The sequence below is a fragment of the Mercenaria mercenaria genome, chromosome 4 (genome assembly GCF_021730395.1).
Source record: "Mercenaria mercenaria strain notata chromosome 4, MADL_Memer_1, whole genome shotgun sequence".
NCBI classification, from domain to species: Eukaryota; Metazoa; Mollusca; class Bivalvia; order Venerida; family Veneridae; genus Mercenaria; species Mercenaria mercenaria.
The window spans coordinates 70,683,999-70,701,506 of record NC_069364.1 but is presented as its reverse complement, the minus strand read 5'-3'; the positions used below and the strand labels follow the sequence as shown (position 1 = coordinate 70,701,506).

General features: G+C 34.4%; 1 long non-coding RNA gene across 1 annotated transcript; it reads left to right on the top strand.

The window, feature by feature from the left end:
• The first annotated feature begins 4,835 nt into the window (after positions 1-4,835).
• Positions 4,836-14,028, top strand: LOC128556447 (uncharacterized). The gene is made up of 3 exons (XR_008370675.1): positions 4,836-4,971; positions 11,722-12,733; positions 13,566-14,028. It is a non-coding gene; the product is annotated as an uncharacterized LOC128556447 (long non-coding RNA).
• The last annotated feature ends 3,480 nt before the right edge of the window (positions 14,029-17,508 follow it).

Genomic DNA, 17,508 nt, shown 5'->3' with positions numbered 1-17,508 from the left:
GAAGAAAACTGCACAAGAAACTGCTAGCATTGAACTTAGTATTAATAGAAGTTGCAATACTTAGTAGTGGCAGTAAAGTACGGTAGCGGCAACAATAGAAAGTAGTAGTAGTAGTAGTAGTAGTAGTAGTAGTGGCAGTGGTAGTGGCAGTTGCAGCAGCAGCAGCAGCAGCAGAAGCAGCAGAGGAATAAGTGACAGCAACCACAGCAGCAGGAGAAGAAGAGGTAGATGTACAGGATGTATTAGTGGAAGCAGGTATAGTAGTATCAGTAGTAGCAGTTGTAGTTGTAGTAGTAGAAGTAGTAGTAGTAGTAGTAGAAGAAGAAGAAGAAGAAGTACATGTAGTAATAGCAATAGAAGTAGCGGCACCAGTAGTAGTAGTACAATCAAAATGTTAACTATTGGCAATGGAGGGTATTAGAGTTGTAGATCTAGTAAAATTGTCCGTTAGGTTTGGTGGGGATCACTTTTTAATAGATATTATCGTCGAAAGTCTTTTTAGGAGCCGGTGTAATGAAGTATTTCGACCCCCATAGAATAATGACCCCCCGGTCATTATTCTATAGAAAAAGTGACCCCCCGGTCATAGTATTATGACCTCCAGATCATAGTACTATGACTCCCCCACGTGAAGTAAACTGACCCTCATGAAGAATATTGACTCCCATAAAAAAACGACCCCCGTTCATGTGGTCAAATTTAGTGATAAATCATGTATCTAAGGCCTAATTGCTGCATTTTATGCCCCCACTCGGGGGAGGGGGGCATATAGATTTGCCCTTGTCCGTCCGTCCGTCCTTCCGTTTGACCATTAGCCCCAGATACCATCACTTGACACAGAAATCAGAGCATTCCGCAACGGGAAAAGGGATTCTATTTCTAGACGCTGTATCTTGGTGTATACATTTTTTTCATGTCCCGGTCATTATTCTATAGAAAAAGTGACCCCCCGGTCATAGTATTATGACCTCCAGATCATAGTACTATGACTCCTCCACGTGAAGTAAACTGCACCTCACGAAGAATATTGACTGCCATAAAAAAACGACCCCCGGTCATTTGGTCAAATTTAGTGATAACTCATGTATCTAAGGCCTAATGGCTGCATTTTATGCCCCCACTCGGGGGAGGGGGGGGGGGGGGCATATAGATTTGCCCTTGTCCGTCCGTCCGTCCTTCCGTTTGACCATTAGCCCCAGATACCATCACTTGACACAGAAATCAGAGCATTCCGCAACGGGAAAAGGGATTCTATTTCTAGACGCTGTATCTTGGTGTATACATTTTTTTTCAGGAAAATAACAATTCACAATACGTTCACAAAACACACCAGTGTCAATAATCCCTGCAAACTTCGGTATGAAGTAATTCTTCAGAAGAAAACTGCACAAGAAACTGCTAGCATAGAACTTAGTATTAATAGAAGTTGCAATACTTAGCAGTGGCAGTAAAGTACGGTAGCGGCAACAATAGAAAGTAGTAGTAGTAGTAGTAGTAGTAGTAGTAGTAGTAGTGGCGGAAGTGGTAGTGACAGTTGCAGTAGCAGCAGCAGCAGTAGCAGCAGAGGAATAAGTGACAGCAACAACAGCAGCAGGAGAAGAAGAGGTAGATGTACAAGACGTATTAGTGGACGCAGGTATAGTAGTATCAGTAGTAGCAGTTGTAGTAGTAGTAGTAGAAGTAGTAGTAGTAGTAGAAGAAGAAGAAGAAGTACATGTAGTAATAGCAATAGAAGTAGCGGCACCAGTAGTAGTAGTACAATCAAAATGTTAACTATTGGCAATGGAGGGTATTAGAGTTGCAGATCTAGTAAAATTGTCCGTTAGGTTTGGTGGGGATCACTTTTTAATAGATATTATCGTCGAAAGTCTTTTTAGGAGCCGGTGTTTTACACGGAAAGAGTAACTTTTTTAAATAGAATAATGTCCGGGAATCGATATTGTATGAGAGTTCGAATGTAGTAATTTCGGCAGTGAGTATTTTACATTGAAGGAGTCACTTTTTCTATAGAATAATAACCGGGGTCGTTATTCTATGAGATTCGAAGGAAGTCATCTTTAGGGAATCAGTATTTTACTAGGATGGGTCAGTTTTTCTATAGAATAATGACCGGGGGGTCGTTATTCTATAGAGTTTTCAAAGGGAGTCAGCTTTTTATAAGGGGAGTCAATATTTTACAGGAAAGGAGTCACATTTTCTATAGAATAGTGACCGGAGGGTCGTTATTCTATGCGGGTCGAAATACTTCATTACACCGGCTTCGAAAAAGTGGTCTGGCCATGGGACGTCGAAGGCGTCCCGCGAGTGCCGAAGGCAGGAGAGAAGGGAGAGCAGGAGAGGGGGTTCTACCCTCTCGTAAGGGGGGTTTGGGGGTCTCCCCCGAGAAAATTTTAAGATTTGGGATGCCCGTAAGTGCGTTTTCGTTGCATCTTGAAAGCATTTTCCATTAGGATTTTCAGTCAATATTATAACAGTTTTCAAGGATAACTATCCGACATTTGCCCAATGAATGTTGATGTATTTCACTTCTGAGTGTCCGCCAATACAAAAGAAAACAACTATTTCGACCCGTCTGTGAGTCTCATCAGGCGGTGGCATTAATAATGAATGCTTTATCAAGATTCGAACTTGACAACTTGCCGTACACACCATACACACATGACAATAAGCGAGGTCATTAGTTTCATCGTAATGCAACCACGATCTATTGGTGAACCACGAAGGCTGAAAACTTCTGTTCATCGGATTTTTCTGATCAAAGGTGCGTTTCGGAAATTTAAATGTAAGACGTTGATTTGGAATTTCAGGTATGTCCATTTTACAGCAATACGTTAAGCAACAAGTTAAGCATACGGTTTCAGAATTTAGAGTAGATAGAAACGAAGTTTATATTATTGTATAGTTGAGATGTACGTCGGTATTTTATTTGATTTAAAGCAATTATTTAAGATTATTCAAAATAATTAGAAGAAATTAGCTTTCGGTTAGTTTTGTTTTATTATACCACGAAAAACACAATTGTTTCCAATTTTTTTAAACATACGACTATTTTTTTTTCCATCAAAGCAATTATTATAGATTATTAAAAAAAATCGCCCTTTAGATCATACCGGATTAAAGATATATCAGATTTAAAGCGTTTATTTATGATTAATCCAATCAAGTAGGGTTGTTACTTTTGAAACGAAGTGTGCCGAAGTTTTCACACCCCGCGGGCAATCATGACAGATACCGCTCGTTGCCGATAATTAGCAAGGCAATATTTCGGCACTTTTAATCTAAGCAAAGGCTGAAATTTTATGCGAAAAATAAAAAGCTGGTACGGCCGATATCATGCTCGGGCCCGCGACGGCCTTGGTGTTTAAAAGGAAATAATTTGTGTATTCATTATTTTTATAATCATTAATTATAATCATTGCAAGAACTGCATCTTCTTTCAGAGATCGACCTGTATATCCCAAACTAAAGAAGTCATGCAAAGAAATAACGGAGTTTACAAGAAAATGTTCCTTTTAAAATTTCAGAACTGTTTCAGTTTTATTTTCAAGAAAGATGAGAATATCTGTCATTTAAACAGACACATTTATTTCTGCGTTTGATGATAATCTAACAACTCGGACAGTTGTAAACCTGAAATACTTCATGCAGCTGCATAGTGATTGCAACACCTTTTCTATACGAAAATGTACTAATGGTGTAATAAAAGTGTATGACATTCAAGTAATCACTTCAGATTTTGTCTTATCCATATCCCTTCTCGTTCAAGTACAGTTCTATTGCTGTAAAAATTTTTTTTTTTTAAATTTTAAGCAATATTATCACCATTAAATGATTAATGATTATAAAATCTATTGAAAGCATAGAAAGCAACACAGCAACATTTAAAACAGACCCAGTTTCATTGTGTCTGCTTATGAGAGGTAATGAAATGTGCAACGCACCTCACAACCGCTAGCACCGGCTTCAGTGGAATTGTAAAATAGAATGTTCTCTATGATCAAAAAGGAGCAGAAAATATAAAATCACAGAGTTGAAGTACGGGGAGAAATCTAAGGTTTGTTTACTGTAAAATTTCTTTTCATTACATTTATACTTTTTTATTGAAAATAAGTGAGTTGTATGTGCGCTTCTGTTTAATTTAGGTTAAAAGACGTATGCTTTGACTTTCAGAATAGTGATTAACTTGTAGATGTAAATTCATCCCTGACTTATCTAAAATTCCGCGACTGTCCAGTGAATATTTTTGCTCCATTTAAAATTCATCCTCTACTAGTACAGCTCAAAGTGATCCAAACAGAGGGACACCCAGTTCAGTTTCTCGGCAAAGCCTCATTACCGCCGAGACGGATATTATCATATTCCTATATATTAACCACAACACATCTACTTGGAAGTGGTTGTACATATTTGTTAGATAGAAGTGTGTATTACCTTTACTGCCGCTTACAGTTCATTCTTTTCTGTTTGTCTTTTTAAAAATGAAATTAAAATAATCGTTATAATCCTAAAAGTAAGGCGTAGTCCCGTCCCAGAAAAAGTCACTTGGGTTGGCCACCTTGCACTGCATATACATGAATAGTTTGCTATATTATACGAATCATTTGTTTATTGTGTTATGATTAAATGTTCACTATTGCCATGTATATGATGTATTTGTACCACATGGGTCTATGAACTTCTGGTTTAATGAAAATAAAACTTGAAAACTTGAAACTTGAACTATATCTTTAATCTATTGATTTAAATATGTGATGGCTCATAACGTTTCGCGCTGTTGCAAAATGTTGCCTAAGGTCATAATCAGATTATTCAGGTATGATAAGTGAAGTGAATGTGCTTTATTTCTCCAGCGATTTAAAATACAATAATTTACTGTAGTTATTATATTTTTCTCTGTTTAATTATATCCAGTGCAATTCCCATCAGGAATTATTCTAGTAGGGATACGAAGTACCATGACTACCGAAGCAGGTACTCAGGTCTTATGCATTATTGTTAGATTTAATAAAATTCTGAAGGTAATTACTAGTATAAGGCAAGATTTATATACAAACACTCACGTGGTCTTAAGTAGTTTATAGACGTTGATATTTATTGTTAAATATTTTGATAATGCACAGTTTATTCTTAAGACAGTAAATATATAACATTGTATCTAATTACTACTGCATCAGTTGCTCTACCATTTGACTATTTTTACTAGTTTAAGGCAATCAGAATGTATAAATTGTATGTCATTTCCTTTTTATTGCACATACATTTTGATTGCTGTTAAGGGCTTATCTGCCTTGTAATAATATTTCCGACATATTTCTTGGAGTTGTGACATTAAACCAAACCATAACGATGCAAAGATACAAAGCAGTTTTGTACTTTTCTGACTTTTCAACTGAATCGTTGCTGCAGTTATTTACGGTCTAACAGTACAGAGAAATTTGACGGTCAGTATATCTTTATATCTTCATTATGTTCACTTTTGAAAACATGTTTGGATATAGAGAATCCATCATTGGTCTTCGGTTAAGATCAGAAAATCCCAACCCGAGGGCGCACCGCTCAAGTCTTAAACGAGGCTGAGCCGAGTTTAAGACTTGAGCGGTGCGCCCGAGGGTTGGGATTTCCGATCTTCACCGAACACCAATGATGGATTCTATTTCTCACTTACCACAACAGAAACAATAAAAACAAGCATAAAAATATGAAACTACTTAAAACGCGGGAAATTGGCGTCCGTAAGCAGAAGTGACGTCGTGATATTTCAGTGACGCACAATGACAAAGTTCCGCTTTAGTTTTATCGTTTGTAACGTAACAGTACGTTCTTAGCATAAAGTAATGAATTTTGAATCGAGAAATACACTATAAGGGACGGAAAGAAAAGATAAAGGTACCTGATTTTTAATTATTTTACATAAATAATATGTATATTCAGCGCATGAAGGAGTCCGTCACAGGAGTGTGGGATAACCCATGTGAGATATGGTCCGAGAGCTCACTGACTTTTATTGCAACAATTGAGGCCAAAAGAAGTTTATACATTTTTGGAAACACTATTTCATATCCTTCATGAAAACCCATTTCTTAAGTGTCAAAGCCGTGCCTATCTATATTTTGTTCGCTTATGTTTGTGGTATGGGAGGTTAAACTCACTTGTAAAAATTTAGGGGGTAGGGTAAAGTTTACGTCTACCAGTTTTTTTCACTGTTTAATTACAGTAGCTATTTGATTGTCAGTAAATGTATATATGTCAACCAATGTCAGCAAAAAGAAATTCATCAAAAAGGAATGAAGGGCAAACTTGACATTTAAGGTCAAAGGTCAAATTTATGTATAAATCACAAAAATTGGCATATTTGAAATTTATTTTTATACTTAAAAATTAGTTTGTTATCATAAGTCACTCAGTTTTACTTATGTAATGTGTTTATATCAGCCAAAGTCAGAAATGCAAATCTTATTGCAAAACGTCAAAGTCAACCCTGATAATTGAAGGTCAAAGTTCATTTTCATGCAAAAAATGTGAAAAATGTTACCTTTACTTTTTTAATCTGTTTAATATGTATTCACATTATTAGTCACCGAAGTTAATTTGTTTTAATGTCTGTTTGTCAGGCAAAGTCAGCAGTGCAGATGTAACCTCAAAACTGCCGAGGATAAAGCTTATATCAAAGGTCAAAGGTCAAATTTGAGTGAAAAATTGCATGAATAGCTTCATGTTTGAAATATAAATGCTATTCCTAATCATTATTAATAATTGCTCGTGATTTATTTTAATGTATATATGTCCCACAATGTCAGTAATAAAGAGATCGTCTGAAATCAGAAAAGTTCAAATGTGATATTAAGGGTCAAAGGTCATTTTCATGTAAAAGGAAGAAAAATGGCTCTTTAACTTGTTGTTAATATTTTGTCGATATTAGTCAACGATATCAGTTCATTTAATGTATATTAAATGTGAGGCGATGTCTAAAATGCACATATAATTTCAAAACATTCAAGGTCAACCATAATATCAAAGGTCAAAGGTCAAAAAAGTGAGTAAAATGTTGCAAAAATATCACCTATTTGTAATAATTTTTGTTGTTTAATAGTATTTGTTTTGTCATTTTAGTAACTGACTGTTGTTCATTTTACTGTATATATGTCAGACGTTGTCATAGAAGAGAAAATAAGTCAAGGTCAAACCTGGTATTGGAGGCCAGGGGTCACTTTTGTATAAAAAATCACAACCTTTACCATACTTACTCATTACTGTGATCAAAAAATAGCTTGTTGTTATAATTCACTGTTAGCAATTTACTTTAATGTATACATGTCAAGCAAGGTTAGCAATGTAGGTCTTATCCTTACAAGTCAAAAGCAAACCTATTATCAAAGGTCAAAGGTCAAATTTGTGTAAGAATTCACAAATAACAAGAATTTTGCAATGATTTTTGGTTGCGGGTTTATCTCGCTACCAAAGTTAAAGTGTATTTTTGACTATCATAGCATTTTTATTTTATTCAGAATCACATCCAAAAGATGTTCATGTGCTACACAAAATAGTCTCATTCATGCACAGTGCGGATGAATTATCAATGAACAAGCAATTCTTATTCAACCTGTATCCACTCACACTAACCATTTATATTATATAAGATCCCGCTACCAAAGTTAAAGTGTATTTTTGACTATCATAGCATTTTTATTTTATTCAGAATCACATCCAAAAGATGTTCATGTGCTACACAAAATAGTCCCATTCATGCACAGTGCGGATGAATTATCAATGAACAAGCAATTCTTATTCAACCTGTATCCACTCACACTAACCATTTAGATTATATAAGATCTTTCAATGATAAGGTATTCCAGCCCATGGTTACATCACAAGCTGGGTCAGGCAGATTTCATCTTAGATAAGAGGCACATTAAATTTGTATTTGTTTCTCATTCATGTATATTCATAGACTGCCATTTTAAACAGAAAATAAACCTACCAAAAACCCGCAACCATCAGACATTTCAAGGCTTCGATTCTTTATTGTGTAGGTTATTTCTGTCACTACTAGTAAAACTGATCAGTATTCATTTTCAAATATATACAACTGACAATACCACTGTTGAAATAATAATGAAAAGTAAGTCAAGGTCAAACCTGACATTAAAGGTAAAAGGTCTTTTTCATGTAAAAATTCAAAATACAGTCTTTTTAATTTCTTCTTCGTTACAAATTATATTGTCATTTTGTTCATTGAAATCAATTTTGTCTTATGTTTATTTGTAAATCAATGTCAGCAATGCAGATCTAATTTCGAAAACAGTGATTGTTAAAGCTTATATCAAAGGTAAAAGGTGAAATTTGCGTGAAAGATCGCAAAAAGTACTTTTCCTTGTTTAAAAGTATTTTGTCATTATTAATATCTTATGGTTATTACTTGAAGTCTCATACATGTATATACATGTATCTATATATGGGTCAATGTCTACAATGGAGATATCATAAGACATGAGTCTAGATCAGCCCTGATGTTAAAGTTTAAAATTCATTTTCGGGTAATAAATACAAATTATAGCACTGTAATTTTATTTCTTTGTTCAAACATATCTTGTTATAGCTTGATGTTAATTCATTTTAAAGTTAGCCTTTACTTCCCTACTTCCTTACTGTCTTCCATCTTCTTATGGCAGTTCTATATTTTATGATTAGATGCGACAATGAACTGCATCGTATTCTACAGGTCGCTGATATCTCTCCACGGCTTGATCCCAAGTGGGATGTCTGTTGGCCAAACTTTCTGGCGTGTGCTTCTTCCAGATAGGAACAACTCTGCAGAATGTGAAACGGTGTTTGTTCCTCTGATCCGCACTGACATTTAGCTTTCTCTGCAAATCCTAGCTTCTTCATATGTTTTCTCGGGCCACAGTCTTCAGTGCGCAGACGGAAGACAGTTAATTGGCTGTTTAGCTTGTGTAGATAGTCATGCTTTGGCGGGTAACCTCCATTTATGTTCTTCCAGTCTGACGTAAAGCTGTTCTTCCACAGAAGTCGGAGCTTCTCTGTATGAAGTTGGAGGTTTGGGCTGTATTTGTCTGGTTGCTGTCTTTGCAAGTTTGTGCTCAGCTTCATTTCCAGCTATGCTCACATGTGCAGCAATCTATCGAAATGCTACATTGTTGTTCTTAGGCAGGAGACTGATGTTTTTCAACAGCTGTCTGATTAAGTTGTCTGATGGACCTGCTGAGAGAGCCTGAAGAGCTGACTTGGGGTCTGTTAGGAATATATTGTCCCTTTTCTCCTCGCTCATACTGTTCGAGTGTCGCCGATGTGAGGGCTTGCATCTGGATCTGTAGTTGGAGCATCTCTTGCCGACTGTATGAGAGAATATGAAGGAGGAGCTGTCCGAAAATTTGATGTAAGCACCACCCCAAGCTTTCTGAACTGCCTTTTCCACTGATCTATTGGTATATTCTTGGATGCAAGAGTGTGCTGGATAGCGGTTATTGATCATTTCTAGCGTAAGAGATTGTTGGTAAGCCTGATGGTGTTTTCCCTTTTCTTCTACTCCTGGCACCTCAAATCTGATCTTGGGAGCACATTGTCTGGGAAACCATTCATTGGGCTCGAGCGGCTCTGCCTCTGTGTCCAGTGCTGCTGCTTTCTATTTTGGCAGTTTTTTGACGATGTGGATAAGACCCTGTATTTTCAGTATGTTCTTGGTTCTGCTCTCGAATTTTGAGTGGAGTGGGTGGGATGGTAGTCTCTTTGCCTTCTCTGCATGGACAAAAGCTTTGTACTCTCGTCTTGTCTCTAATTGTTCAGGGTTGGCTGTCTTTTCGATTCATTTTATTTGAGTTGTTTTCATTGCCCCGGGATTATACTCAGACATGAAATTTAACACTGTCCAATTTATTTTTACTGGTTTTGGAAGCAGGTACCAATGAGGTTGATGCGTACTCTGCTATGTATCGTACGTTGCCTGTGTAGACTTGCAGAGGATCTTTGCATTTACTCCCTAACTTGTTCCTGCCAGTTATTTTCATAGTGGCGAGTTTTTTGAAGGCCCTCTTCTTTGACCTTTAATGTCAGATTTGACCTTGACTAATTTTTCATTATTATTTCAAGAATGATATCATCTGTTATAAATACATTAAAATGAATAATAATTAGTTAATAGTTTTTAAATACCATAAAAAATAATGAAAAATCGTTGCAAAAATACTGGGTTTTTGGCTAATTTTCACGCAAATTTGACCTTTGACCTTTGATAATAGGTTTTGCTTTGCCTTCTTTGGATAAGACCTACATTCCTGACCTTGCTTGACATATATACATTAAAATAAATTGCCAACAGAAATTTCTAACAAGAGCTATTATTTTTGAACAAAGTAATGAGTAAGTATGCTACAAATTGATCTTTTACATAAAAATGACCCCTGACCTTTAATACTAGGTTCGACCTTGACTTATTTTCTCTTCCATGACATCGTCTGACATATATACAGTAAAATGAAAAACGACCAGTTACTAAGATGACAAAACAAATACTTTTAAACAATAAAAATATTACAAACAGGCGATATTATTGCAACATTTTATTCACTTTTTTGACCTTTGACCTTTGAAATTATGGTTAACCTTGAATGTTTTGGAATAATATGTGCATACCAGACATCACCTACTTTTTATACATTAAAATGAACTGATATTGTTGATTAATATCGACAAAATACCATTAACAAGAAGAAAAAATAAAGAGCTATTTTTTTCATTCTTTTACTTGAAAGTGACCTTTAACCTTTAATATCACATTTGAACTTGTCTTATTTTAGACTCTATCTTTATTACTGACATTGTGGGACATATATACATTAAAATAAATTACGTGCAATTACAAATAATGATGTGAAATAGCATTTATATTTCAAACAAAAAGCTATTCATGCAATTTTTCACTCAAATTTGACCTTTGACCTTTGATATAAGCTTTACCCTTGGCAGTTTTGTGGTTACCTTTGTACTGCTGACTTTGTCTAGCATACAGACATTAAAACAAATTAACTTCAGTGACTAATAATGTGAATACATATTAAACAGATTAAAAAAGTAAAGGTAACATTTTTCACATTTGTGCATGAAAATGAACTTTGACCTTCAATTATCAGGGTTGACTTTGACGTTTTGCAATAAGATTTGCATTTCTGACTTTGGCTGATATAAACACATTACATAAGTAAAACTGAGTGACTTATGATAACAAACTAATTTTTAAGAATAAAAATAAATTTCAAATATGCCAATTTTTGTGATTTGTACATAAATTTGACCTTTGACCTTAAATATCAAGTTTGCCCTTCATTCCTTTTTGATGAATTTCTTTTTGCTGACATTAGTTGACATATATACATTTACTGACAATCAAATAGCTACTGTAATTAAACAGTGAAAAAACTGGTAGACGTAAACTTTACCCTACCCCCTAAATTTTTACAAGTGAGTTTAACCTCCCATATCACAAACATAAGCGAACAAAATATAGATAGGCACGGCTTTGACACTTAAGAAATGGGTTTTCATGGAGGATATGAAATAGTGTTTCCAAAAATGTATAAACTTCTTTTGGCCTCAATTGTTGCAATAAAAGTCAGTGAGCTCTCGGACCAATAAGATTTTCCAGCACTTCTAAAAATAGAGATTTTTCTGTCCGATAAGTGAGAAATACATGTACTAATGTGAATTTAGGTGACTCTAACTTCGTAAGCACGCTCGATGTAGATAGCAGAAAGAAAGCGAAAGATGAATTGAACGAACTAAATGAAAAAGATCGGGAAATAGCTGTTCAAACACTAAGGAAATGGGTCATCGAAGCGGACTGGCTAAAATCACCAACAGGTCAGATTGTTCTGCTGCAAAATGAATTATATTTTAGAGGTAATTTTGATTGATGACAGTCATATTTCGAACAGGAGTGGACACTAGTTTTCAACCAACGACCGCAGGCAAACTAGCTCTATAGTACGGCTCAAACTTAAAGATGCGAGTGACATTTGATTCAAAGTAGCATTTAACCACTCGACCAATGAGGTCCACATAAACTATAGCGTTTCCACCAGCGTGTTGCCTCATCTAGAAGACATCGTTATTGGCTTAAATATGTAATACTTCTAATTTAAATTCGACAAAAACCTTTCGTTTCCATTGTTCTTAGGCAGAAAACGAGAAGATGCTTTATAAAAAAATAGTTTATTGAAAACAATAGAAATTTTGTTTGATCTGCAAAGTGTCATGGTATTCGACTTGATTATCAAATAGGGAGAAAATGTGTAGGAGGTCGGGTAGTTCAGTCAATAAAGCATTTGGACGGTAGTCTGATGCACCGGATTCCAGTCCTGGTCAGGCTGCATTTTTCCTCACCATTTGACAAAGGAAACCAAGAAATGGTAAATAGGTATATGCGACTTCGAACTCTGGAAATTCGCCTAATGCAAATTTTTGTCACAGATAGTAGTCGGTGTCTTATGTAAAACGTTGATATACATTTGAAGTATAAAATCTTATCCAAATGTTCTAGGTCAGCTTTTCTTTTTAACATAGATTTTGGTTTTCTACTCCGATTTTTACTGACGAGAAAGTACAGTCAACTTGTTGCACGTCAGAATTTAGAGAATTATTGGACTTTGAAGACAACCGTTCCAGAATACTTCAGAAATATTGACCCCGCCGATCAAACTCTACAAGCCATAATCAGAACAGGGTAAAACATTGCAGATATTTTTCAACATTTTATTACTAATACCGTCTACTGTATAATGTGCCATTCTCATTTCCACTTAGATATTAGTGCCATACTTCTAATTCTTTTTAAGTATAGAAGGCATATGATGGCAAAAGGAAACCTACAGCCACTCAGCCACAGAAGTCCTTAAATGTTAAGTGGTAATGTACTGAAGACTGGTTTTTGTACTTTGTGCTATTAGTAATAGATCAATGGTCAAAGATTCAACTCTGACAGAGAATCATAACCATGTGGTTAATTCGAAAAACACAAGAACTGACGTCATTCATTGGACATATAGAGCTTTTTTAACAGAAATAGAAATATATTTTCTGACTTGGATACGAGTGTCGGTTTAAGATGTAAACAACAAGCGAGATAACATAAAAATGTGAAAAACAAAACAAAACAAAAACTGTAAATGATTTTTGTGGTCTTATCTACCTCACTACCTCACTCCTCGCATCCCATTTTTTCAAGCCACCTTCTTTGCTGTGTAAAACGTAACAAAATTTTAGACAGATCCATTTTATTTCTTACTGTTTCTGACTCTAGTAACCTCATGCAGTTTATATAATGCTGAGCTACAATCGATTCGGTCAAATGGTTTTCCATATTAAGTTCTCGGGGAGAGTCATGGTATGGGGTGCTGCAGTTTGTAAGTTTTAAGATATTTCTATTGGTGGATATTGTAGAGAAACTTTGTTGACAATTCATAGCTTTTCATGGGAAAAAAGTCGCTTTTCGGTTGGACTATTCTGGGTTATATTAATGTCTCATGATTATTGTTATATTTTACCTTTATTAACAGTTTCTGCTATAGTCCAGAGAAACTTGACAAGAAAAACAGACGTGTGTTTTTCCATGAAATTTGGTAAGTACATTATCCAAATTTATGGAAAATTTGATAAAATCTGTAAGAAAACCCTTTTGAACGATGAAACGCAAATAAACAAATCAACAGCGGGTTCATTTTGAATAATAGAAAATGCGCATCACCATTCACGCCCCCAAGCAACGGCTAAAGTGGAATTATCCATAAACATTGCATGGATTCCGTGATCCCGAAGGAGCAGAAAATATATTAAAAATGTGAAGACAGGAAAAAGCTGGAATGAAATTGTCTTTGAGATGAAAACGGACAAAAACGCTACTGGTTCGCTCTTTCACTTAAATTAAATGACCATATTTATTTTATACTTTATGTAAATTCTCTTTATCTTCTATATATCGCTATTTAATGATGATTGAACTGTTTAAATGATTTTAGGTAGTTTAGATATAGACACTTGCAAGGTATATCTACAAAGCATTATCTATCGTGTTTGAATGGATGGCATATGATGAAAATGTTCAAGTGAATGGACTGGTTGTTTTATCTGACCATACAGATATGACCATGAACATTGTGCTACATTTGATTACACCGAAAATATCCAAAATCTTGATGAAATATTTCCAGGTACTAAATATCTTATCTCATCAATGTCTTCAGGAATCTTCTTTTAACTTTTAATTCCTACAGATTTTTTTTATCTAAATGCGAAAAAACAAAAGTCTTGTTTTAAAACTTACCGTGTATTTGAATAATAATGAATATTAACTGCTAGTAATTCTGTACTAAAATAGAATATCTTAAAATATTTCCGGTTCTTTTAGAACAAAAAGCCTATTTACTGTTTCTTTACTAAATAAATAGGTAATCGTTACCATTTATGTAGATATGGAATCATTAACAACAATATATTTTGATAATGAATAAGACTTTTATTTGTTTTGTCAAGAAAGCGTTACCTATACGAACAAAAGGTATCAATGATTACAACGAACCTGTATTTTTTGACGCAGTTTTGACAGTGATCAGACCTTTTATGACAGAAAAAATGAAAAGCAGGGTATGTGATTACTATTTTGTATTTTATCACAAAAGTTTGATTATAAGCAAAATCGAATCATTAAAAGGTGGTGCCAAACTGTGATTCTTTATGTGTTTGTTTTGTCCTTGTCTATTTTCTTTATTGCTACGTATATATAACTTGCAGTTGACCAGAATAATACACAGTTAGTTTCTTAATTATGATAGTATATGACATTTCCACAACTGTCAGGAGCCATCAATGTCAAATGGGACTTGAAGATCTACTCTAAAGAACCCACATAAGTATTTGACTACGACAAAGTATTTCTGACGTGAACAGGTGTTTATCAATAATTTTGTACGTATGCATTTATTGCAAAAGTCTCTGCCACCATTTAAATCAATTTTATCGTAATTTACAAGAAACACAGGTAAACATCATACAAAACTCGTTACATTAGTGTACAGAGATGAATAAACAGTTTGACGGAAAAGGTTTGACAGATGGAAATCAAATTGATGATTTATCTAAGAAATTGTGTAAAATAAATAATCAACTGATTCCATTTTCTGCTTTGAACGAAAGGGATATCCTTATAAAATGCCTTATTTGGAAGAAACAGTCCACCAGTTAAAATAACAAGTTCATTTTGTGGTAAAACATGTAAAACGTTATCGTCATTTTAATCATTGTTTCATAAACATAATAGTTTGCTCTACGTTTGTGAATCACAGTCAACAAATACACATACTGTATTTATGATGCATTACTAAAACAGTTTTTATGTAAAAGCATCATGGCATCTTGGATCACCTTACAACATCTAATTCTAGCCTGTTTTACAGCCTACTTGAAAGATACAGAGGTATTGAAAATGCCATAGAATACTGTAAATATTAGAACTAAACTAGACAAGATCATATGTTTATATTCTAAGAAATATATAGGAGATTAGCTATGTCATATGACATTTAAACTTTTCAAAGAGAAGTCCGTTAAATTTGCGTTGAGATGGTCTGATCAATACATGAACATTTTACATTTTATATAATTTTGTTTAATTTAAGATAATTCAAATATCTTTCTAGATCAACATATTATTTGTTGGTTTGTTAGGTATTGTAAGACCCTAATTCATTGTTTAAAACTATTTTCTGTTATTTCTAGAGCTAACTTTCAATATATATTCCTATCTAAAAAGACATAAGGAGATGACATATACTTTTGCAATAAAATGAACGGGTACATTATCATATATTATCATGTATATTATCATGATCAATGTTATAAAAAGTCAATTAAAATGTTATTATCATGTATAAATTTTAAGAGCCGAAATAGATTAAAAGCACAGAAAAACGCAAAGGAAGATCCACATACAGTTTTATAAAAATAGAATGCATTGTTACATTTTCGAAAATGACGCATATAAAACAAAGTAATGTTCGGATGATGAAATGAAAAACAGCTAAACAGATTTACCACATCCTCTTCTTATTTACAATATGAATTCGTAACCTTCAAATGCAAAAACGATCATCGACTTTAAAAACGTCTTCTTGTTTGAGAAAATCTGTAGCTTTTACATTCATCATATAAGATCATATTTCAAACATCTGTTAGTTTTTACGATGGAGTTTTCTTACATAAACAAATGTGTCTACTTTTTATATCCAGAAGACTTTTGGAAATAAACGAGTATTTAAATGGAGTCTGCGGTTCACAGAAATGGGTTAGTTTCATATTCTCCATTGAATGTATAAAGGCACATACACCCCCCCCCCCCCACCCTGGAAATTTTGAAATTTAGCACTTCATTTTTTTTGCATTCTGGGACAGTTTTATGGACTAACCTGTTAAATTTGGGAAAATGATAAAATCAAGCTTTCTTGAAGGTAAAATTCTTATTTTCTTTTAGATAAATAATATGAATTATGTCGGGGTCGTATGTGGCAGCCCCCACCCCCCTCTGGATCCGCGCATGGTGACATATCATGCTTTCTGTTTATGCAGGTAAACTTGTGTTTGGTTAAATTTCAACAGAGCACAATTGTCTGAACAGTGTACAAACTCATTACTGTTTTTTCAGGCAAGGGTGGAAAAAAAGTGGTAGACAATGAAAGCAGTAACATTTTTATTAAAAAAAAAATAAACAATGAGACAAACATTTCCAACATCTTTGGACGGTTCAAAAATCCAAATGAAACTGAAAGTTTAAAGGGACTATATATTTCATGCAAGTATGCAGAACTTCGAAGCACGCGACAAAAAATTAAACCGATCAGTGACCTTTAAGGACAGATCAATTTCAGTAAACTCAGAAAAACTGGCCATGGCGCTGTCAATTAAACTTAACTAATTTGCATCAATGATGCATGATTTTAAGTGCGAATCCCGGCTAAATATTTCTTTATATGTTGTTATTTAGAAAGATTGATTTTTATTTTCTTATTTCTTTTTCCAAAGTGATAGGTACGTATAATAGGTTGTTGTCCTCTGACTATTGTATGCCATGTATCATCGATGGATTATTTATATACATATATGATATTGCGCTTGTATTTGTATCAAGTACAAACTGAGAGTAATAAATAAAATCTTGAAATCATGAGAATATAACTACATCAACAGTAGCTTTACTCGATCTGATATTTTACAACTGCCGTGCCTCGGGACAGTAACGGTCAAAAAGTATCGCGCTGTCTCGAACGTCCTATTATTTGGACTACTTATACAGAAGCTGACTATACATTTATGTTAATACTGGTAAGATTCTGGTAAGAAATCCAGCAACACTGTTAAGGTTAACTATACACCGTATGCAGTTGAAAAATATATGGTTAAAATTTTAATTACCTCGTATGCAATATGCAACGTCGTTGCGGGAGGACGAAT